Source organism: Anas platyrhynchos, chromosome 4 (assembly GCF_047663525.1).
Source record: "Anas platyrhynchos isolate ZD024472 breed Pekin duck chromosome 4, IASCAAS_PekinDuck_T2T, whole genome shotgun sequence".
NCBI classification, from domain to species: Eukaryota; Metazoa; Chordata; class Aves; order Anseriformes; family Anatidae; genus Anas; species Anas platyrhynchos.
The window spans coordinates 19,662,292-19,688,248 of NC_092590.1; the positions used below are offsets into that span (position 1 = coordinate 19,662,292).

The following is a 25,957-nucleotide window of genomic DNA, read 5'->3' on the forward strand; positions in this document are numbered from 1 at the left end:
GGTCGCCTTCCCCAGGTCGCCTTCCCCAGGTCGCCTTCCCCAGGTCGCCTTCCCCAGGTCGCCTTCCCCAGGTCGCCTTCCCCAGGTCGCCTTCCCCAGGTCGCCTTCCCCAGGTCGCCTTCCCCAGGTCGCCTTCCCCAGGTCGCCTTCCCCAGGTCGCCTTCCCCAGGTCGCCTTCCCCAGGTCGCCTTCCCCAGGTCGCCTTCCCCAGGTCGCCTTCCCCAGGTCGCCTTCCCCAGGTCGCCTTCCCCAGGTCGCCTTCCCCAGGTCGCCTTCCCCAGGTCGCCTTCCCCAGGTCGCCTTCCCCAGGTCGCCTTCCCCAGGTCGCCTTCCCCAGGTCGCCTTCCCCAGGTCGCCTTCCCCAGGTCGCCTTCCCCAGGTCGCCTTCCCCAGGTCGCCTTCCCCAGGTCGCCTTCCCCAGGTCGCCTTCCCCAGGTCGCCTTCCCCAGGTCGCCTTCCCCAGGTCGCCTTCCCCAGGTCGCCTTCCCCAGGTCGCCTTCCCCAGGTCGCCTTCCCCAGGTCGCCTTCCCCAGGTCGCCTTCCCCAGGTCGCCTTCCCCAGGTCGCCTTCCCCAGGTCGCCTTCCCCAGGTCGCCTTCCCCAGGTCGCCTTCCCCAGGTCGCCTTCCCCAGGTCGCCTTCCCCAGGTCGCCTTCCCCAGGTCGCCTTCCCCAGGTCGCCTTCCCCAGGTCGCCTTCCCCAGGTCGCCTTCCCCAGGTCGCCTTCCCCAGGTCGCCTTCCCCAGGTCGCCTTCCCCAGGTCGCCTTCCCCAGGTCGCCTTCCCCAGGTCGCCTTCCCCAGGTCGCCTTCCCCAGGTCGCCTTCCCCAGGTCGCCTTCCCCAGGTCGCCTTCCCCAGGTCGCCTTCCCCAGGTCGCCTTCCCCAGGTCGCCTTCCCCAGGTCGCCTTCCCCAGGTCGCCTTCCCCAGGTCGCCTTCCCCAGGTCGCCTTCCCCAGGTCGCCTTCCCCAGGTCGCCTTCCCCAGGTCGCCTTCCCCAGGTCGCCTTCCCCAGGTCGCCTTCCCCAGGTCGCCTTCCCCAGGTCGCCTTCCCCAGGTCGCCTTCCCCAGGTCGCCTTCCCCAGGTCGCCTTCCCCAGGTCGCCTTCCCCAGGTCGCCTTCCCCAGGTCGCCTTCCCCAGGTCGCCTTCCCCAGGTCGCCTTCCCCAGGTCGCCTTCCCCAGGTCGCCTTCCCCAGGTCGCCTTCCCCAGGTCGCCTTCCCCAGGTCGCCTTCCCCAGGTCGCCTTCCCCAGGTCGCCTTCCCCAGGTCGCCTTCCCCAGGTCGCCTTCCCCAGGTCGCCTTCCCCAGGTCGCCTTCCCCAGGTCGCCTTCCCCAGGTCGCCTTCCCCAGGTCGCCTTCCCCAGGTCGCCGAAAAAAAAAATCACCAATGCTCCACCCTTTTTTGCCCTGATGTTTTATCTGTGGTGTTTTGCACAGGGGTTTTGTGTTCTCGTAGGAATACTCTGAGGTAGTTTTTTGTCAATGCGATGCAGTTTGGGAAGTTGTCTTGCCCTCTTTTGTGTATGCAACCTCCTCCCTTCATCTGTCGTGACTAGACAGATGAAAATCTATTACATCAATTTTGCCTTTAAGGTCATTTTCTTTGATTTCTTTGATTGCTCTATCTATCTATTTATTTATTTATTTTAACAGGCTCTGTACTAATTTTCCTGACAGAATGACTAACAGAAATACAATTCTTGTGCACCTTTTGTAGTTAATTCATTAGGTCAACTCTAACCACTAAGCCCCTTGTCAGGTTATTTCTATTAGTGATACGGAGCAATTGACTTTAAAAGACTGAAGCCAGGTAGAGGAGCCTATTCCACAAGGTCTCTTGGCTCCAGCCTTGTGAAGTGAAATCTGCCAGGTGTGGGTAATTTGACCTTTACTATATAGGAAACATGAGGACTTATGGGAGGAGTTGCCTTCCCAGGGGGAGTTTGAGTCTCAGGTTACCTAGGGTGCTTTTTCTCCTGTCCTGGTGAAATGAACTCAGTGTTCCCCAGTAGGCTGCTTTTTCTTCGTTTTCTACCATCTCTGTGAAATAGTTTTAGAGACTATGAGCTAGTTACGTTGGTGGTGCCTTCTCAGGACAGGAAAATCCTGGTGGTGCTACTTCCCTGCAAAGTAGTTTGGCAGTGACTCAAGCTCAGAATCTGGCAGGTAAGTGTTCCTGGGTCTTACAGTTGCTTTGTGTTGGGGAGTTTGAGTACTTCCTTCACCTTGTCTGTTTTCAGTGAAGTTACTTACGTGGATTCTGAGCTTCCTTCCCAGCCCTTAAAATAAAACAATAAAAAATAACCTCAGAAGCTCAAGTACATGCAGGTAAGGCTGATTTTGAACATTGGTTACATGACTACATTGCTGTTGTGGTTTCCCCTGGCCAGCAGCTAACACCACAGCCATTCACTCGCCCTGCCCTCTCCTTCTCTGGGATTGGGGAGAGAAATAGTAAAAAGAAGCCTGTGGGTCGAGGCAGAGACAATTTAATAAGTGATGCACAATGCAATTGCCAACCACCTATTAGTCTGGAATCAGAATTGTCATAGTCCAAAAGCTTTAAATTGGTTAAATCCCTGAAAGTTAATTAGTGTAAACTCACGTTGCATCACTGAACTTGAAGCAGTAGGATAGACTTGCACCATTGCAGAGCCTCAGTCACGGATTAAATTGCCATTGCCTTTAACTCTGCACTTATACAAGAATGAAAGAGAAAAGCACACCTTTCTACTTTGTCAGCTAATGGCAGACCTACAGAAAAAAGAAGTTGTTATTTAAAAAGTTATGATGTTTTAAGGCATTTCACCAAATCTGTAATATTTGGTAGTAAGCAGACAACAAATGAAAGGGAAGAGGAAACAGTAGAAAGTACATGTACTTGCATGGCCTTAATTTACGTGACAATTGACAACAATGACAATCTACAATGATTTACAAGTCCCTTCCACCATTCACCCTTGGGACTCTGGGGACCAGAAATTCTCCCCCTCTCCCTGCCACACATAACTCTCCTACCTCTCAACACATCTGTGCATGACACGCTTTCGAATTTCTTTAACCTTTGACAAAACCTCAAGTGCATTCTGGAGACATACCAAGAAGAATGTGCTCGTCTGAACATCCCAATAGTCGAAGCTCTGGAAGGCTACCATAACTCACCTGAAGGAGAAGAAAGGGAGAATGAACAAGGGGGAAAACACATCTTCCCCTGACCCTACCTCAGAAACTATTAACAATGACGCCTTTCACACTTTTTCTTCAGGGAGCCTGTCTATGAAGGGAACAGGACTGGCTCCCCCAGGTCGTCTGGCTCCCCCCTGGTAGAGTCCATCTCCTTGTCTACATACAGAAAGGTAATAATTACCTTTATATATATATATATATTTATAATTTATATATTTATAATATTATATAAATATATTTATATATATAATTACCTTTATATATATACCTATGTATATTTGTATATATATCACTATATATATAGTAAAAATTGCTATTATTTATAGTAATCTTCACAACATGATCATTTGTACATAAAACCAAGTAAAATGCTATTAAAAACAGTATAGAAAAAAGATGTTCAGTAGGTGCTTACATCTCTATTGTCATGAAATTAAGCAAACTGAGGTCCTTTATATATTTTTTTTTTTCCCTATTAAGAGTAGATCAAAACATGGAAACTGTATATGTAGTTGACACAACAGTGAAGACAAAAGATTGGTGTACTACTTCAAGCTCATGTTGCATAACATTTTTTTACAGTAAGTTACTAACAAAAGACACTTCAAACTTCAACTATCCATAAGTATTGTTAACAAATATTTACATACACATTGCCTGAACAGCACTGACTTACCCTTTTGAAAAAATAGTGTATTTAAGCTATATATGACACAGCATTGCACCACATACTATCTCTTTGGAATCAACAATATTGAATAGGGAATAAACCTGCACAGGTTGGCATGCTGCATGTATTTCATAGGCAGTCTTAAATTAAGATAATCTCAAGCCATCTACTGTGCATCTAAGACAACAGACTTTGTTATTTCACATTTACACACATTTGTTGTAGTTGTTTATCTCCCACTGGAGTCCTATCTTCCTGCTATGCATTATCACCCTAACATAGTTCTTTTTTTTTATTTTTTATTTTTTTTAATTTTTTCAGCTATCTTCTGTGAGATGAGTCTGCAAAACATTCAGATAAGCATGTCCTTTTTTTTTCTTCTCTATAAACACCAATACTTACAGAACAGTTTTTTGTTGTTGTTGTTTTTTATTTCTTATTACAAAAAACTGTTCTGTGGACTTCTCAGGTTCAGAACAATTCTAGAGTTTAGACTATGTAGGCTGGATGATTTAAATCCCTTCATGATCTTATTCACAAGCAAAGGTGCATGATTTTCTGTGAAGGCTTTTCTGTTTTTTCTTGCTAGGCTAACATTTGCCTTCAAAAGTTTAGACATTGAAGAAAAGTCAAAATACAGTACTTGTTAGCATATAAAAAGCCTGGTGTATACTAAGCGTATATAGTGTATACACTATAGTATACACTATACTATATATAAGCATATAAAAAGCCTGGTGTATATGCACATGTGTTCTGAAGCTGCATAGGTATGAATAGACTAAGAAGTATCATTAAATGTTGTACATGCACAAGATGACATCCGAAACTAGCTCTGAATCTACAAAAGCTCCTTTTTTCCTGCACCGAGGAAGTAAACTTATTCCTCTCTTCAACAAGAAGTTAAAGATTACTTAGTTAATGAAAAAGCACTTAACTGCATAATTTCTCTTTCAGATTACCATTATTAATAGAGGATGGACTTAAGTTCTGCAAGGTGGGGAAAAATTGTAGCAGTGTTCTGATAACCCAGCATATGACATACAACGATACAAAAAACAAAAACAAAAAAACCCACTCCTTCATATATAGAATAGTGATCTAGCTTTATGACAACAAAAACTTTGCCAAATCAAAGTCAGATCAACACCCTTTTCTGTATAATTCATGTTCACTGCTGTAGAGGTAAGCCAAGGACCTTCCTGAGCAGGAAGGGACTATGCCGTGGGCATAGGATGCTCCCAGTGAAGATCTGAATTAAATGATTTGTTGACCAGACTAAACAGAAATGGAGGTATGAAAGTGAAGAGAACCTGTTCCCCATGCAGAGAAAGGACAGTAAACTCGATTTATTTTTATTAATTGTAATATCTCAGGAGTACAGTTCTGCCTGAATAAAATAATTGGAAACTCTTTTCACTATATGTATCCAAGTACCTTATTCCCTCACATATATTATAGCCTTCAGAATAAACAGAACAAGGCTACTTACCTACTTCACAGGTAAAATTTAGAAGCCAGAGATTTTTTTTTTACCATAATTTCATAACCAGGCAACAGTATTTGACTTCAGTTGTCATGGGCCTACCAGATGTTATATGCTCCCTTCTTTTGTATGAGCTGTGGCAGACATAAAAACATATAACATCATTAAAGGAAAGCAGGCAGTATCACATGTTTGGTTCAAATCATATTTACTGTTTGACATCAGTCCAATGTGAAAGTAACACCTGCTCTAAACAGTGCTTAAGGACATGTAAGAATGTTGCTTATGTATAAACTAGAGGCAAAAAGCTGTCATGCAGTAAGAATTTAGTTATATAGAAACACCTCAAAAAGGTATGTATTTGCATACATAGCAAATGTATTGCTGTCCAAAACTGTAAGCCTTAGTCCAGAGCTACTGGCTTCTATGGAGCTGAGTGGAAAAGGGTGGAGGACAGAAGAATGTTACCGGGAACCTGATAACCTCAGCAGACAACACTCACTTGTTTCGAAGGCCAAGAACTTCTGGTTACTTGTTTCTTGTTTGCACCCACCATCAGTCTGAGTACTGGTTTATCAGGCAGTGCTATCCACCCTCTGTGTTGACAGATGAACAGCTGAGAAGGAGGAAAAGCTGGAGAAGGGCCAGGGGCTGTGCCCTGATAGAGTACAGCTGGCAAGATAGAATCAAAACAGGTAAATTAATGAGCCTGCAGAGACAGTCATGGAGTATCCCTATTAAAGAGACCACCTCAGTTTGAAGGTGGGGGGCAAAGAAACCTCAGCCAGTATTCTACAGGTATTGCCTAGTGAATGCTTCACCACAGAAACCCTCAATGCATCTGCAAGCATTATAAAAAAAAATAAAAATAAAAATACTCTATTGGTATTTGGCCAATGTTGAATAGTTGAAGGTATAACATTTTTCCTTTATTTCTACGAAGGTATACACTCTCAGCATCAGAATTCATTTATGGGAGGATGGACACTAAGATTGTCATATAGAAAATATGTAGAAGGTAGAACGGTGTGGGAAAAGTCAACAATCAAATATTACCTCTGCTGCACATCCATATGTGGATGCATATCCTTTTGTACCCATGTAAATAAAATTGATCTGAAATAAACCTCTTAATGAGATCTGTAAGATTCTCTATACCATTAAGTAGTTTCAGAATTGTACAGCACTCAAGCTAATAACACATTACAACAAGGAAATAATTTTCCACAAAATGCTGTATGCTATATAAGCTAATGGTATGTACATACATGTATGAGACACAGAAATTATCATGTTCTGAACACCCAAGAAAATCTGTTCACAGTGATCCTGTTCTTTGTAGTGATAATAGAAGATAGACTGAATTTAAGATATTTTCAGAATACAACATTATTCTGTATGAACCAATTCTGACCATGTTCCTTCTAGATGCTGAAAGGAAAGAAAGAATCCCAGAGAGAGATAAAGCAGACATTGCTAACTATAACAGAATATGAAATATGCAGTAAATAAGAGCAATGCTATTGTTAAGGAGTCTTTCAACTGCCTATTTATGTAAGCATGGATAAAGACTTGACATTTCCCTTGACAATATCAAAGACATAGAGACATAGATATTAAGCTTTGTACAAAAGTTCAAATTCTTTTAAGTCCCTCCTGACTTCCTTACAAGACTTTATAAAGTAACTACATTCAGCAATTACAGGTACAATGACGAAAGGCATAAACTGAAGATACTCATATACATTTTCATTCTGTTTTATCTATGAACACGTTCAATTGAAAGAATGGAAGGGAAATATTGAAAAAACTCTAAATAAAACTCAGATTTTGCTGCTTCAGTTTATAATCTCTGGAGATTTCCCAGTTTAAAGGAACTTTTAGGACATCAGAGGACATACAGTCTTCCCTCTGAGGTTCCTTATTTACCTTATCCCTTAATTAAGAGGATCATAAATAACCTCTCACTTAAATATATTTTTATAAACTGTGATCAAAATTTAATCATACAAAATAAATACTAATTTTGGTTGGATTTCATCCCAATCTATTAAAATCTCCCCTTAGGGTTAAAATTAAAACATTTCCTTGCCAAAGGTTTTCAACAATGCTTGTCTAAAACATGCTTTTCCATATTTGATCTTTTTGAAGAGAAGTCCTGTATCAGCAACATTTTACCTTTTCAAAGAAGTTGAGAGCCTGGAAGCAAGAGAAGAAAAGATACTCACAGGTGCTATCTGCATTTGTGCTACACTTACAAGACAGTTCCTCTAAAACTAGATAAAAATTGCAAGTGATGCACACTTAAAACGAGTGACTCATTTTACCTGTATTTTCATTTTATCTTTGCAGTAGTAAAACACAGCAAAAACATCAATGTAAAAGCACCCAAACTTTTATAAGAAGCCTACTCCAGGCCGCTCCAGTTGCTTTTTGAAACACATTTTCTTTCTTTTTCTCCACAGTGTGGCCACCTTTCTATGCTTGTCTAACAAATGCCCAAAAGATAGCTGCAAGTGACTGTACAGCAAAATTTGTTTAAATTAGAAAGAAAGGGCTCAAGCATCCATTTTAATCCAAGTAAAAAAATGGATCTAATGAAGATGTGAATACTATTATATTCTTAATGAAAAATGATTTCAAAAGGTAGCAGGCAAATTCAAAATATATGAACTTATTATTCAATGTAAGAAACTAATGAAGATTCACCTGTTTTGAGCTGTCTGTTGAACCCTGGAGAAAAAGTAGGGAAACAAGTGTCTAAGGATAGTTGAAGCTATTTCTATGTCACCTTTAATTTTTAAGCAGTTGATGAAACACTGAATTAATTGGAGTTGCTGAACCAACCTTAACCTATTTTTTTTCCTCCAAAGTTTTAACAACTTTAGTTTGCAAAAGATCAGTGCTAACAAAAAGATAATGGTTTCCTATCTGAATATTTTTTTCATTAAACCAAAGGAACCAGAAATATTATTGTAGACTTCTAAAGGTCTAATGTTCCTGAAGTGAGGAACTGTCATTCTCTGCTAAGTTCACTACACAGTGGTAAACTATCTAATTTGAAAAAGCCTAGTGAAGCAATACTCACACACAGAAATCTTCTTCCTTGAGGAAAACTTATGTTCCCTGAATGCTTTTCAGTTTTGCAGTTATTTTGTTCTATTTTTGCTTCTAGTTGCTCTGAGCTCTGTACAAAATTCTGTTTAAAATGCCTCTTTGTTAGCTGTTTGTCAGGAATAAAGAACTATTCAGCTGTACTAGGATTAGCCCTCAGGATTGTCTCTGAAGAGGGCATCTACAATCTAGAAAACCTACAGAAAAAGGACTGGATACACTGTGGGGACCAGAATGCATGTACATATATATTAACACAAAAATCACAGACACTGATCTGAACACGCCCAAAAAGGAAAGGTTGAATTTTTGTTGGAATCACTGGTCCCAAATCATTCTGCCACATACGTGCCAAAGCTGTCTTTGTCTTTCATTTCATTCACCCACAATGTCTCAATTTCCAGTCTCCTGATAATTTCACATAACTGTATGAAGTGCAACATCTTACATTCTGTGTCATCACACTTCACATTACATACCTCATGTTAGCAACAAGAAGGTAAGTCTGGAGTTAAGTAACTGGAGATGCTCAGATGGCTTTATATCTGTGAATCTTCCATATTTCTGCCTCAAAACTGGAACATTCTTCCAAATGCTGACTAGAAGTATAGTGCCATTTTCCTACAGGGAAAATAAACACTAAAACTGTTAATAAGTAGGCAAATACTCACAAATAGGACGTTTAATGGCAAAGTATGCTGAAATGTTATAACTTGATGACAGAAAATTCATACATATGGGTTTGTTGAGGAGCAATTTCAAAGCATCACTTATGTGTCTGAGGAATCTTTTAATACTACTTTTTACAGGACTTAGAAATATCTGCTGTATCGCATATTTTTATCAGTAACTATGAGAACAACGATTTTTCAATTTTCTAACACTTCATACAGTATCACTGAGCTGAAGGAGAACAAAAGTTATCTACTCTAACTTTTTTTGAATTGTTTTAAAACACCACCAGTTAAGGAGACTCAATAACCTGCTCATGTCATGAGTTTAAAAAGTTTCCATAATTTCAAAAACTATTTTTTCCCTTAGAATTCAAACTCTATTTTTTTCCTATTCCTCCATTAAGCATATGAAGAACAGACTCACTCTCTCTCCACTCCATAGCATAAAGAAAAACTGCTACCACCTTCCTCCTTGGTTTTATTTATTTTGGTTCCCTAAACCTTCCTCCCCCACTCCACCCTCTAGCTTTTCTTGGTTTTGTAAGCTAAAGTCTCTTCTATGTATGTGCTATTTTGTAGATAACCTCCCATTTTTGTTACTCTTTTGTTGACTCATTCCAAATGCGTACCATTCTTTAAATGCTTCATCCCAAACTGAATACAGAATTAAAACAGGCTTTGTCAGTACTGAGCATATGTATGAAAATGGCCCGAGCAATAAATAAGAGGTAAATTAAAGGAAAATGCTAAAAAGTAATGACCATTTTTTAGATTAAAATGTTTAATTAATCACTTAGTTTGATTCATATGCATCCTCAACAATTACTGTTTATAAACACTCAACACTGTTAATTGATTCTGAACATAAATGAAGAAACTACCTCATGAGTAGATTTAATACCGTCTTTATATCAACTGAAAAAGATTTGCAGGAAATAATCTCCTCTATAATTTTAAGAATATCTCCCAGAAATGTGTAAAGTGCAAAAAATTACCCATCCCAATAAAAAAAAAAAAAAATAATCTCAGCCTACATAAGAGATTAAAAAGTAATTTGAAGGATTATACATATGCTGTAAAGATTTACTATGGGACGTGAATGGTCTGGTGGGTAAAAGCATTTGTTTGGAATTCTGATTATCTGAAAAATAAACTTACCATTAAGTTTCAAGGGGTTTGGCACATTCCCCTGTTGTGCAGCAGAAAAGCTGTTTGGGAAACTTGAAAAACAGAAAATTATTTCCTTTGAAGAAATATGGCTGTTATCGATTGTGTTAGTGCTGTACCTTTTTCATTAATTTCTATCTTGGTTCTGGAAGCTGAAGAGAAAATACCTGGAAAAAACAAACAAACAAAAAACAATTAAAAGGAAATACAAAAATAGTTTCAAACCAAATGACATCATCTACTATGTATTGCACATCATAAAAAAAATCACATTATAAAAATAGCTGGTGGCCATATGCTGATTTCTTTCTCCCTGAAAACAATTTTTCAAAACATTGTCAATTGAAATTTCAGGTGAGGAAATAACTAAGAAAAATATCAAAAGTATAAACATGCCTTTCTGCTCTACTTAGCAGATATAGGTATACATGTCCATGTACAACAGATGGCTCTTCGATTTAAATCGTATGCTATGTGATTTACCACATCTGAAGACCTGACTGTTTGTGTACCTCCATGTTTGTCTATTATCTATATACAGGTAGATATTATTTGTATCCAGATATTTAGGAACTCAAAGTTACAGCAGCTTCCTTTATGTTTACTATAAGGACAGAACTATCTATGAAAACATGTAATTAGAGGTATTAGAGACAAAGTAACATTAAGCTAAAAGCTATAAATGACAAGTGCATTTTCTTCAAATACTTTCAGATTTATCACTTATATCTACCAAGTGTGCACTTTTTTATAATCAACTTTTTACTTAGCCATCATATATACAGAGCAATAACAAATACTATCACTTAAAAAAACTACATCACAAAAGAGCAAAACAAGTAAAATAGTAAAATTATCCTTTGTATCATCTTCGCTACCAGTTAAAAAATAAATAAATTTGTGTTTGTTTGGTCAGATCACATAGTCCTGCCACAAGCACAATCTGAAAAAAAGAAAAAAACCTGACACCTGCATTGTGGTGCTTTCCCCCATTTGCAACCAGAATTGATGGTTAGAACTAAAACACAGCTTTCAGTGTTCCCCAGTGCTATTTGTACAACAATTGAAATACAAAAAGTACAGAACTTAATGAACTGCCTTGGCAAAGCAATTTCAATTTTAGCAGATCAACAGAAAACAGAAGTCATTGGATTGATTCCTTATGACATGCAAGAGAATAAAACCAGAAATGCATCCTTGAAACCTAAAGGTGGCATGCCCAGACAGCTCACACACCAAGCAGACACCAAGTTCATTAAAGCCAAGTTCTTCAGCCAAGCCCTTGGCAACCATCAGCTTGGGCATCAAGCCCTCCAGCTGGGTGGCCACCAGCCAGGCTACCTGGCTTCCAGGGTAGCCCCAGGGGCCGAGGAAGGTTCCATGAACGCATTCAACAAATGGAATGCATCACCTACCCCCAGCAGGCAGTTCCTTGAGCCCAGCAGCTGAGAAAACACCCAAACCTTCTTCATGCAAATGAGGGACAGAGCCAGCAGCAGTGCTGGCTGCATAGGGAAAATGAGCAACTTATTATTCCCCTCCAGAAAAGAGATCTGAAAAGAAAGCAGCTCAGCCTGCGGTCCATCAGGTGGGCTGCATGGGGAGCAGGTTTTTTCAGTGATCCAAATAACTGTTTATTCAACCAGCTGGGAAGCAAGGCAGCCTAGAAACACTCAGTCAGGCTGGTGGAACTGCCAGGATCTGCTTCAGAAGGGAGATGAGTAGGAACATCAGTATTCAGCAGAGGGAAATCTCTCTTTTACAAAACCATTTGGCAAGTTCAAAAAAAGAAGGTCCCTGACCTACAAATATTGGAACTCTGAACAGCTAAAAACATCCACAAAGTGTAGATAGACCAAGGCAAGGGATGTGAGACTATTTGGAAGGAACAAGATTAAAACCTTACATAAACCATAAAGCCCTACTGGGAAATACCCTGCCAGCAAACTTCCCCCCGGCAGAACTGTGCCAAGCAGTCTGCATTTGCATAGATCTGCCTCTGCCTAGACAGCACTCCTGACAATTTCAGTGCAAGAAGAGGTACCATGGCACAATGAAGGCTCTATGGTCTATCTGCATCAGTGTGAGGCAGTGGTGGTATCTCTGTACAAGCTAACTCTTCTGTGGACACCAGAGTTGCTGCCAGCTGGGTCCTGTTCACCACCCAGAAAGGTTTGTTTCCCTATATAAGTCTTAGGATTTACGTTGGGTAGCTCCTTTTGGTACTTTACCTTGTGACTTACGACCTCTGCAGTCCAGATGCTGCACGGTGGAGGTTTCCGCGAGAGACTATGGATCACTAAGGTATGTTGCAACATCTCTTTGGCAGAAGAAATGGGGTGTCATAATCCCACAGTCCTTTTCCTCCACTCAGGTGTCTTTTTTTTTTTTTCTTCCTTTCCATATCCCATGTTTCAAGCTTGAATTCAAAACCCTGGACTCCGAACAAACAGTTTCAGCACTCCTGAGCCTGCTCAAAAGAGACAAAATATTTCGTACTTGAAAGCCCACACTCACAGCAAGACAAATAGCAGGGGACAGCAAGGAGCAGGATGACAGTAGGCAAAGATCAGCGGTCCCTGTAAATGATTTCTGAAAAACCCTTCACAGCAAACTGGCATCTTAATGCCTTGCTACGTGCACAGATCTGTGATGTCAATCTGTGACATGCAGGCATTTTCTGGGAGTTACGTTACAAATTCCCCTCAGGTCCTCAGCAGGTACACCCTGGGGTGTGAGCTGGTCAGACAGCAGAAAATTGGATGGTTGAACAGCATGTAGTGGAGGCTCATGATCTCAGCAGGGGAAATATTTCGGTGGTTGCTACTATGTGCAATGTATTGCAGAATGAAAGCTCTGCTGAAAGGGATGTGTTGTTGCCTCAATAAGATGGACAGGGTGGTTTTGAATATTCTGACATAAAACTAATGTAGGTAATACACCATTAAGGAAAGCTTTAAAAGTCCTGTGAAGCCATCTATAATGAATAACTCTGAGGAGATGCTACTGCTCTGGGGATTTGCACTGCCATCTTGTTATACGGTAAACATACTTGTCTTTTTCCAGTGCAGATTGTCAAGTGTAATTGACAATAGTGTGAAATTCTTTGATGAAAATATATAAGCACAAAGTACAAGCCATTTAAAACTGGACTGAGTTTTTCCAGCCAGAAGAATGGTTCTTTCTGTGGTGTTTCAATCCACATTTTCGTGGTCTGTTATTTCAAATAGAAAAAAACACACCCTAGTGTGCAGCCTTTCTGATTTCCAGTGCATTGATCAGCTATTCTAGTCTGACACCTGAAGATACATGCTCAAACTTGAAAATCAATTAATCTTGAGATTCTGTGCAATTCTAACATTTTTGTTTAATAATATTTAAATACACTTCTATAAATACATAAAATATTACTAGTTTCTTTCTTTCTTTCCCCCACTCTGGGATAGTAGAATCTGGACAGTAGACTTTGTGCATGCAACTGAAGATGCTACAAGGAGATGTACTTTAAATGTATGGCATCAAATCAGGCAGAGCTTTAAAATTGCAACATTCCCTTGTTTACTAATACATTGACTGCACAGGTCTGTCTAGTGTTGGCTTTTTTGTAGTTCATGAAGACAAGTATCTCTATTATTAGAGATTACTACTCATCTAAAAAAAAATAAAATAAATCTTCTGTTGATTCCCAAATGGTGATGAGAACCTAATTCCCCATGACATATGGCATAGAGTTAAGCCTAGTGAGAGACTTGAGGTCAACGCTAAGATTACAGTTTCTCTATTTCCTCTTCCAATAAACCTACTGTAATCTAGGATAGTCTGGCCAATCTCTGACCTTTCCTCATATTTGTAAATGTTTGATGCATGCTTTCAGAGACCCCTCTGACTGGATATCTTCTGGGAGGATATTTGATGGAAAACTAGAACTAACTTCCTGGACCATGCTACACCTTGACTAGCTTGCTTGAAGAGGTGAAACAGGATTTTTAAACTAGATCAGTTTCCAAATCCAGTGAGTCCTGAGCTCCTGTGTACAAAGCTTGACCGAAGTGGTCACATTGCTGCAGGAAAGGTTGCACATGGAGGTGCTATCAAAGGCAGAGGTACACAAAGACTGCAACAGTCTGTGTTGCTTGGAAAGGTGAAGTGCAGAAAACCATAAAATAATAAAAAAAAATCTCAGGAAAAAAAAAAGTCATTGCTCAGTGCAAAGTTTTTGTTGTGGGTGCAGAATGCTGATCATCCTGGAGAATTCCATCTGGAAAGATGTGTATGTCAAATGCTAAAGGTTGTATTGCATTACTGTGCCTTCCCTTTAAAAACAAAACAAAACAAAACAAACAAACAAAAAAACACTAACACACAAAAAAACCACAAGCTATTCAAATGACCTACTTGTCACATTCTGACAGCCCACATTGTGGCGCTCTCATCTCCAGAACAGCTGAACACAGCCCTCTTCATATTTCAACCAACCCCTTCTCATCAAAAAACCCTTTTCTCTTGTGTTTTTTTTTTTTTTTTTTTTTTTTTGGGTTCCTCTGCAAGTTTATTCCATGTTTGCACTCTTCACAAAGGCTGCTGAGCCAGAAGTATTTTACCTTTGCCAGTTTTTACTGAGCATTTCTAGCAATACTTATCTAAAACTATCCACCAGGGTGCTCTCTCACTGTTGCTGTGCTGTGAAAGGCAAACACAGGATAACTAAACATAATGATTTTCTTCTAAGTGTCTCTCTTGACTGAAGAGGGACCTTTTGAATGTCCGAGTTCTTCCAATAGTTTCAAGTGACCTTTTTTTGACTGGTTTTCTTCCCCAGGTTCAGGGAGATTGTCAGTTTAGCTAAAAAGCTTCCACAAAAGGAAAGTTACCTGTTATTATAGAAAAGCCTCTATTTTCCTTCATATTTGCCCTTACCACTTGGCATATCTCAAAGGAACAATTTCCCTATAAGCTAACAATTTCAATTAGGAGTTACACCTCTCTATTATTTATATAATTCCAGAAGCAGGGATGAGGCTTTAAACAAATTAAAAGATAATCTATTGTTTTTGAAAACATACATTCAAATTGGATGTTGATTTTTTTAAAAAGTAATCTAAGTAGGAAGGCTGGGCACAAAGACTGGAGGCTCACATAGGAAATGGATTAAGAGTGAAAAACAACTTAATAATACAAGTGCACCTGTAGCCTGACCTGCTTGTCTCAAAAGAATATCATGCTGGTGAGTGCATCTCCCTTAGACAAAAGGTTTAACTACCATGCTGTGGCAGACCTGAGCTGCTCTGAATCGAGTTTATGAATACTGCATATTGTCAAATACTTCAGGATGTTTACAGTGTGAATACATTCAGACACCTCAGCTGCCCAAGACAGGTGGGATGCAAAAAATCATATGTGAATATATTCATAGTTTTATATACAACTATTAAAGGACAAAGCCATTAGGTGATGAAAGCTTGGTCTCTTCATCATACGTATCTAGAATGGGGATAAACCATAGACCAGAACAATCACAGCCCTGAATCAGGTGCGACAGAACCTGGTGTGAGGGTATGAAGGTATGGTGGCACAGCTCTTCTGTCTGAAGGCTTCTCATCAAAGAATGATGCTGCCATCTGAATAATTTGGTATCTTGAAGTCGTGCAAATGATGGCTTCATAGAAAAAAAAACCAAACATTTTTCTATGTTTTACATAGAAAATTCAAAGTAATACCTTTAAGACCAGAATGGGGGAAAAGAGTAGTGAATCTGGACAGGATATGAAGATTATGAAGATTAGAACTGCTGATCAGTGAATATTCCTGGATGTAAAATTCAGATAACAAATGCCAAATTATAGCCATAACACTAGTACTGTTGTGTCAAGAATCTGGCACACATCTATCTCCCTGGAGCCTTCCAGGAAGGTCTCAGCCATCTTACATAAAAGCCTGAAATTTTCTATTGCATCTTTTGACAGAATAAACACCAACTTCTCACAGTTATGTTTCTTCTCTAAAGATTTCTCTATCAAATGAAGGATACAAGATTGGTGGGGAAAATAGAAAAATCTCACTAGACATCAGTTGTTTAAACAAAAAGGTGGAAGAATGACAACCTAATCATTACCTGAAGTAATCACAATGTGACAGCATATTTATTGAAAATGAAAATTGGTCAAAATGATGCTTTTGTCTAGCAGTCAAGGTTCAAAGAAAAAGGTAGTACTAAACCAATGCAGACCAGAAACAAGGTACATTTTTAGTGTAAATATTCATTACACACTGGTAAACTTTTCCTATGGACTGTGATGGCAACATTTGAAATCAGAATAGGACCTCTCCCCCTCCAAAAGAGACATAGCTTACTGAAACAGGAATCAACTTGGGCAAGATGTTCTGATATGCTTCCAGACAGAAAGTAGACAATGGCTATTTCTTCTAGCTATGTAAGTGATAAAAGTTAATTTATCTTCTTTGCCAACAAAAAATTACAAATATCAAGTTATCTTTCTGTAACATTTGGTAACAAGCATTTGGCAGCATGAATCAGGGATCATAAAACTCCCAAATACTTTCTAAAAGACTCTGAAGTACTGGGACAAAGAATGCCAACTGCCAAAAGAAAGATATAGACACTTCTAATTAGCATCCATAATATTTTATTTTTTTCCTTAAAAATTCAATTTTAGATTTAGGAAAGTAGTATTAGGCAATTAAAACCAGTGATACCTGAAAAGAAATTTGAGTGTGAATTTAAGTTACATGTGTTCCTTACACAGCATTTCAGAACAGCATCTAAGATTCCCTTTGAATTAGTAACGCAGAAGTTGGTTACTGGTTTCTGACTGTGACTCTCAACTTGGTGAATTCCCAAATACCACAATAGCAGGGATACTGTAAGACCTGAAATTGAAAGAAAAACAAAACAAAAATAGCTTTATTGGGAAGGAAAACTTTAGGAAACTATAGACCAGTGTAGGATGAGCAAGTTTATATCTGTATCTGTTAGAGCATGGAAAGACAAGGATCACAAGGGAAAACAAGACACTGGAAACAAGGTGGATCAAGAGCTTCAAAGGTGAAGGTCTCTAAAAAGGTTTTGGAGAAATTACGGAGGGTTAATGAAGCAAACAGAAAGGTGGTAAAGGAATAAAGTCATAAGGAAGTAGAACAATTTGGATAGACAGTGAAATTGATATGAATTAATAGGAGAGATCCCGCAGGGAGACAAAATGTAACAGGCATTTAAATACAAGAAAAACAGACAGCAGGGTGTTTTATTATTTTTTTTTATATAATGTACCATCTGTGAGTACATTCAAAGGTAGGCTGAAGTAAAGGTTTGATTTAGGAGTTTTCCCATATAATCTTCATGCTTACTACTGTACCTGTGCACCAGAGGACTCCACGCCCTTCAGGATGAGCAAGATGCAAAGACTTGTAACTTGATACAACTTCAACTTTATTAACTCTAGTCTTCTGAGAGTCCACACAGTGCAGGCCATGATTCTACAATTAATCACTCTCCAGTGGAGGAGGATTTATCAGTTCTCAGTAGCTTACTTCCAAAATCCTGCTGCTTTGTTATCTATTGTTACCTCTTTAGTGGCTGACACTAGAAGTTCTATCTCTGTCCCATATCTTTCATTTATTTTAAGGCAATACCTTAATCTTTCCTGGGGAATCAGGAAAAGAGACTGCATGGCATGAGATCTATCCTGGACACCTACCAGAGACAGCTGCAAACAATTACATTTTTCTTACCTACCACGGGTTCCAAAATCAATTTTCCCACAAATTACTCTGGTATCAAATATGATCATTCAATTATTTCTTCATTCAGACTGTTTTTGACTTTGTTAACTCAGACTGATTTGATCTTTTTCCTTCTGGTGCAGTATTCTAGAGAAAAATAAATGTCCTGGACCTACTTTATTTTTCATTCCACTCATTAAGTGAATAGAACTAAATAAACTCAAACACTATACAGTTGTTGAACAATAACAATCTCTGAAAGCTCCTTCCTGGATGCTAAAGAATCAGATAGCATGATAATGTCTCTCCTCTAGTCTAATTGCTTCCACCACCTCTACTCAAGCTATATCAACTACTTGCAAGCAAATAGAATCTACAGTACCTTGCCTGTACTTTTAAGTGCAGACTTGCATTTGGATAACACTTTCTTTTCTTTGTGGGCCCTGTCATTCACCTTGCTGAAGCTAGCTCAGTTGCCTCAGAGGCAGGATAGTGTCCAGGATAAAATGGTAACTTCTGTGCTTGGACCTGAAGATCAATTGCATTAGCTCCTCTTACTATCTTAAAGGCAAGGAGAAATCTAAGAGGTTAAAATATTTATACATTTGAATAAACATCACTTGTAGCTTTATATGAACAATTCAAGGAACATGTTTAACACTGACACTTATTTGAATTAGTATCATAGATATGTCTCATTCAATTCAAATTTGTGTGTACAGTATCCTGAATCACCAAGAGATGCTGAATTAGTTTTCTTCCTATGAGGAAAAAAGCCTCCTGCCACAATAGCGGCAGTAGAAGAGCTCACCATTCTTTGGCTGGGACTTCCTTTCTTTAAACCTATTCATTTGACCAAAGTTCCTTGGTTTCTGATACTCAGCACTATGTTGTCATATCCTTTACTGCCCAAGTTCTTTCTTTCAAAGCTTTGTAAAGGAAGAGACTGGGGGAACTGCCTAAGACTTGCTAACAAGCAATCAAGTGGTCTCATGTCAAGCATGCAGCAAATTCAAATAGCCTGCAAAAGCTACCACTGACACCAGAAACTAGAGTCTGTCTCACAGCCTACATGCCCACAGGTGGCTGTCAGCCTAACGCTATCACCAGTGTTCAGGGGAACGGTCATGCCCAAATGGATTCCTCATGCTCTCCTCAGACTGTGACTGATATCACAGGACATTGTTTCTTTTGTCTTATGTTAATCAGAATGTTATTGCACTCATAAAACATCATGCTGGAAACTCAAAGCATAACACACAACCTCTTAGTTTTGAGGAAGATACAGTTTGCAGACGGAAAATCTATGAGTATGCTATTTTCTTCTTTAATACTACTGGGAGAAGAGCTGAACTGGATGTGTAAATATATTAAAAAAAAAAAAAAAAGGCATTAGAAAAATAAAGAGGAAATACTGAAGTCAGTCACAACACTGATGCCCCCTCTTTGGTTTGTATACTTTTCTTACTCCATTCCTATTTTGAGATTGTCCATATTAGACTCAAAGTCCTTCTGCTCTTCAGTCAGATTACCAACAATAAGCACCAAACAAGATATATCTTAAATTAGTTCTTCCATTGGCTCTTCAGCTATCCTTTCCCTGTGTAGGAAACACGCTCCTGTATAGCATTTTCTTGTCTAACGTATGCAGTCTTTGCAGCCTTACTTGCCTTCTGACTCCTAGCACAAAGAGAAGCGTTTTATCTGACTTCACGGTCCATTACCTGGATTTCATTTTGTAGCAGTTTCCATGAATGAACTTCCTTCCTCATTAGGTTGCTAGAGTCAATATTTAAAAGCAATCTAAAAGAGGCTATATAAGATGGAGTTCTGGCATGAAGACGAGAAGAAAAAAAAAAAAAGCAAGTTTGAGTATCTAAATAAACTATTTATGGTAACTAATAAAAGTGAAACTTCAGCTCTGAAAGAAAAAATAGATGAAGAGAAAGGGTGGAGGAAAACAAGTCAGACCTATGTTAGTTAAATCATTCAAAGTCTTCTAATCATTCCTCCAGGAAGTGATGGGTGATTAACTTGACAGGAGAATCAGGAATATGAACCAAAACATGAGAATTATATGAATTTCACAGAAATATTCATTTTTACAAGTCACAAAGCTGTTGGCAATTATTTGTCATCCTGTTCCCAAGCCTCAGTCAGACTCATAATCAAAGCTTTGGATCCTAGTATCTTTTTTCATTAATCAGTCAATGCTTCAAGTAGTTTTATAGGGTCTTTCTTTCCTTGGGCACAGGATACTCTTCAAGTATAATAAAATTAGACTTGATACCTACTATATAGCTTTCTCACTTTTGATTTTCTGTTTTTCATTTTGTCTCTGAGTGCAGCCATACTAAAGACCTGGGAAATGAATTTCTCTCAAATGCGGTCATACTGGAGAGAACTTTGTGGGAATTGATACCCTAATACACTAAACTGCACAGGTAGCACCAGTGCAGTGGGATCACCCTTATGGATTGGAAGAGACTATTCTCTGTGTAAAGGCTTCTTGCAGAGGCTGCTGTTTCCACCCACTCTTGCATATTTTGCTATGTGGACACTAGTTTGTTAAGGTCATGGATTCATTTTCCATAGTCCAGTAAACAGCTATCTTAATGAATTTTTTTGGCTGATACTCCATTACTGCTGGCATAATAAACAGCTGACTAAAGTATTCCAATGTTCAGTGAACAATGATAAAAGTGTCTATTAAGGGTATGCCGCTATGCCAAATACGATCATATATAATCAGCTGCACCAGAAGAGCCTGTCGACACATTGGAGAATATCGTCAGTCAGATGATACATCTGCTACAAGTGGCAGCTGTTGTACTCTGGAGTGTAGACAATTAGACATGAATATACTCCTTGGGCTATTTACAGCGCTCAAGCACGGTATTAGCTGACACCTGTTAAGCTGTAATCCCTATATTTTTGATATCTACTCATCATAATTATTGAAAATAAAATTTAAGACTTCTAATGACATTGAATTTCATAAATAATGGTGAGTATAACTGCAACACTGTCTTCATTTACAAACTTCATTAGCACAAACTCTAAATAGTTCAGTCAGGCTAATTACAATTATAAGCCCCTTACCAAGTTCATAAAATCCAAGTAACACATGTAATGCAAATATGTGCTATGTTGTAAATTTTTATATTTAATTACTGAAGGGGGGTGTCAGTAATATTGCAATTAAGGCCACATATGTTCTGTGGCGAATAAATAACTGTTGAATGGTAGTATTATAAAAAAAGCTGATTACATAGTTATGAAGAATTTGAATGTGAGCCTTCGCCTGTGGCATACACACTTATGCATGCAGTGAGTTTTATTATCATATTTTTCTTTCTTTGACTATACCTGCACTTCACTTCATATCACTAGACATGGAGATAATTTTCATTGGATTATCACCCCTTGCATTTTCTCTTACAATTTTCTCTTGTGGTGAGGAAATAATCCAATCATTTATCAAGCTATTTTTTATATTTATATAAATATAAGGAAGAAAAATTAAATACCACAGATGTTCTTTAAGTACGTCAGTAACAAGAAGTTTTTGAAGTCTTTTCTAATAAAGTTTTCCTCAATGTAGAAAAATAACATGGCCCCAGAAGTCAGGATAAATTATGAAAGCATATCTCAGCATAAGGGTCTGGCATATAATAGTAGCTATATCATTACATAATAATTAACTCTTCAGGTTTGTTTATCATGGGTTGAAAATAATGCCCATAGTTCTCATATAAAATAAGATGGAAATTGAAAGGAAAAAAAACAACCATCCACAGTTAAAAAATAAATACTTGACTCTTACAGTCCGTGACAAAAGTTACTAACCAAGCACAAAGGAAAAAGAAGAGCTGCTGCGTTAGAATCTAGTTGTATAGTATAGGATATTAAAATACAGTTCTAAATAAACTATAATGTTTTACTGTTATTAAAGTAACTAATGCATTACAAGTTATTAATTTGCCAATTGAAATGTTACGGACCTCAGTTTTCTGTTTTTAAAGCACAAGAGGAATCAGGTTCACCCCCTTTAAAAACCATGTTCTTCCTTCAAAAGGCAGATGACTCGATCTACTGAAGACTTTTAATTTCATCTAGTTTTCCTCTAGATTTTGCAAGATATAGTTAAGAACAGTTCATAGCTCTAAAGCATATAATAGGTCCCAATAACGCAAATATATATATATATGTATACATATGAATATCTATATATGCATATTTGTATATATGTATGTATGAAATAATAATACAAACCCCCAAATTTGTAAATTGCTTTTTTTTTTTTTTTTTTTTTTTAAAACATGCAGTAAATAAGCAGTACATTACAACAACTTACAATGAATTTCAACAATTCATTAGTACTTACCATGCTGTACCGTGTCACACAGCCTGGGCACCAACAACACAAGGCTTCTCTTCATGAGGAACGTGACACCTGCTTCAGAAGTCAGCTCCAATACAGTAAAAGCCAGCACAAGAGCCTGGACTGGATCAGGAACTAGACCAGCATCTAGTCATGAAACCAAAAGCTCAGCAAGAGGAAGGAGCCACCGGCTACAGCAGCCCCAAGCACTGATTACCAAACAAGCACACAGCTGCTCCTCCTGAGTCCTTTAATATTCAAAGGATATTTAAACCCTTTTAAATACCCTTTGGCCTCTATAGGATTGGTTGAGTGAGTAGATAGGTTGGCCTGGCAGCAGTTAGAAACCTTTGCTGGATTGGACGGGAGACAAATTTAGTCAGGGAGAAAAACCTTCCACAAGACCAATAGGGCTAGAAACCATATTGGAGTGATCCCAATATGAGTGCTTTGTCAGGCACTTGGAAAATGAGAAGTTTATCAAGCTGCCCAGAATGCAGAATTTCCTCTAATATTCCCTAAATGTCACTTAATGTCCTCTAAATGTATCATTTTTTTTTAAACTCCCCTTCATCCCCACACCAGAAAAAAAATGTCTTAACTTGCTGACTGTTTGGAAAGGAACATAATTTATATGCCAACTCAATAAATGTGACAGCTTTTATGATTGTCATTTTTATTGCCATAAACATTTTAAGAATATGAGGATAAGCAGACTAAAATTAGAAAAGTAATTACTAAGAAAGGAGGAAGTTATCAGAAGTTATTTTAAACCAGATTTTGCTAAACTACAAAATGGTCAACAAAAAAATTAAAAATGCCACTTCAGCAGTGTGCTTTTAACACAGGTTTGGAAAAAGAGCAAAAGCTCTGAACAGTGTTCTAAGTCCATATTATTCTAGATTTCCAGCAAAACTTGATTCATGTGGTTTGAGAAGAGTGGCTACAAGCTTTTGCAGAACCTCTGGGACCTCGGAGTGTTCATGACCCTTGCTGTCAGGAGAGATGAACAATGCTGGAGGAACACACGTACCCTTTGCACCAACACTTTGAGGGTAATAGATTTAAAAAACCCTCAGTGGTCCTATTAAGACTGTACTTTAATCGAAATGGAGCCAGTCTGCTGGCACTGAAAATTAAAAAGGTTGTAGAACAGTATTTATGCTAGGAGCTGGGTGAAAGCCAACAGGCACATGAGAGCACCTGGTTCAGACTGATGTGACCCCTGAGAGGATGCGGTTAATGTTCAGTGTGTCTCTGAAAGGTCAGGAGGGAATAAACATCAAATTCACAATAAATAGAGTAGAGAAACCAGCCTGCCAGCCAGCCAGGCCAACTGGCATGTGCAATGTCAAACAAAAGAGCAAGGGCAAAATTTACAAGTGCTTCTTCACCAGGGCCACAAGCCCAGCACAAAGGATAGGGACAGAAAGACCTTAACTGCTGATGGTACCAGGGTCCTACATGCAGTGAGTACATTCTCTGTAGCGGTTAAGTCATAAGGGCTAGGTCACTGGGGAGTAAATGTAGAAGGATTAGACCCAATAAATTAGGTGTTAGCCAGGACTGTATGGGATTTATCTGAGAGTTCTGGAGAATTATAAGAAGAAACTGAGGAGAAGATTAAGACTCTTGACTTTGAAGAGCCTTTGGAAAAGCTTGAAGGGGATGTGTTTAACCTCTGTAGTATCATGGAGGTGGTTGATAAAGTGGCTGCAGAGTTATCCTTCATCAAATCCCACAGTATCAAAATTAGGGGCCCTCAATGAAATTATCTGTAGATCAGTTTAAAGGTGATGAAAGAAAGCACTTCTCTAAGCAGCAGGTGATGAATATTAGGAACTTGCTGCCAAAAAAACGGCAGCTGTGCCAGCAGCTTTGCAAACAAATGAGAGAAACTCACAGGCAACAGAGCCATGAACAGACAGTATAGGTACAGGTGGGGAATACAACTGTGGCTACTAGAGGAGTCTGTGGGGAAGGTGCAGTGTAACTTGAGCACTCATATGCTGTTCCTAAATACCAACCTCTGCTGCCACTATGAGAGATTGGTCTGACCTAGACTTGGGCATTGGTTCTCCAGAGTCCACAGAACTCTGTTAGCAATGGAAATGCTAACAGGAAAACTACTCAGTGTGATATCTAAGGTATTTAATTCAGGGGGTGGTTAGGATCGTTTGATTCAGAATTATGCACAATCTTTAAACTTGGCTTGTAAAATGAAGCATTACTTCTGTGCACTGTTTCTACTAAACGTGATAAGGTAAGCCCATTAGCCTGCAGAACTTTCACAACATTAGTATTTACTACAGACTCTTAAAGAAAGAGTCCTAAGGAGTTACTAGTCTAAAGAGCAGAAAAAGAGAAGGCACAAGCAGAGAATTAACATGATTGAAAACACATAACCAAAATTCTGTTCAGAAAATTGTTATCCCTGCAGTACAGCTTACAAGATATAGTCAATTCTTACACAGCTGATAGACAGATCTTTCCATTTGAAATCTTATATTATAGAGCTGACATTTTCATGGGGGCAAGGCTGTGAAACTTCATATTTACATCCTCTTTCCCTTCCACCACACTGTGATTACTGATTATTGCAGGTGTGAAGAAAACTCTTCTCCACTTGTCTGAGCTCTTCAGTGTCCTGTGATAATAAACAGGGCAGTGATGCAGCTCAATAGCTTGCTACAATTTACAAACCAATTTCTTGTTTGTTTTTTTAAATCCCTCTCCAAGACTCCAGTGTTGTGGAACAGCTGGCAACATACAGTGGCCATCTGTACTACCTTCATCTTTTGAGAATTCAAATTGATTTTCTTCAGTCTAGCATGCGGAGTTAAGGGGTGCTCATTGCCTGATGATGTGCATTCACAATATCCAATGGAGCTGGGAAGACAATTTTAGCATGAGACCATCAGCATGAACAAACTGTACTGGCAGATGAACTGTGAATCAAGCTGCATTTACCCTTTTTGTGCAGGATAAAGGTTTTATCCATGTTTTCAAATTTCAAATACAGAAAATTTCTAGATCTGTATATGTGAAACATAGCCAAATGCCACTGATTCACTTTGCTGATTGATGGCACTTATCCTCAAAGACACAATAGAATATGTTCATATAAAGTCAGCAGGGTTTTTTAGGACTTGCACAGAACACTTTCAACATAACAGATGCTGGTATAATTCAAATCAAAAGTAAAAATGGGCATGATGCAGACAAACAGTGTGCTGAAGTCAAACATCTGAAAAAGGAAATATCGATGAATGTATCTTCTCAAGAGTGGCCTTACTCAACTAAACTAAGCAAAAGTGAAGCACTGTGTAATATTCAGAAGAGTTTTTCACCTTTGCTATTTTATAGTAATTTTTAGCTCTGCAAGGTATTGTCTTACTGTACTTGACTTATGAAGACTGATCAAGAAAAAAAACGTATCATGCTCCCAACTTCAAACTTCAGAAGTTCCATTAAGCTTACTGGAGGGACTCACATATTCTAGAAAAATACATATGCAAAACTTTGAGGGAGCTTAACCTAA

At 38.8% G+C, this 25,957-nt stretch overlaps 1 long non-coding RNA gene across 10 annotated transcripts; it reads right to left on the reverse strand.

Annotated features, from left to right (window-relative positions):
• Positions 1-1,403: 1,403 nt before the first annotated feature.
• LOC113843486 (uncharacterized) lies at positions 1,404-25,140 on the reverse strand. 10 transcript variants are annotated; one of them, XR_011808954.1, is made up of 8 exons: positions 22,420-25,140; positions 12,524-12,762; positions 10,284-10,459; positions 8,931-9,072; positions 5,840-6,009; positions 3,014-5,471; positions 2,601-2,686; positions 1,404-2,274 (listed from the first exon to the last, which is right to left on the reverse strand). It is a non-coding gene; the product is annotated as an uncharacterized lncRNA (long non-coding RNA). The 10 variants fall into 10 exon arrangements; XR_011808953.1 differs by lacking the exon at positions 2,601-2,686 and having other exon boundaries at positions 22,420-25,137; XR_011808947.1 differs by having other exon boundaries at positions 2,601-5,471; positions 22,420-25,137.
• Positions 25,141-25,957: the final 817 nt, after the last annotated feature.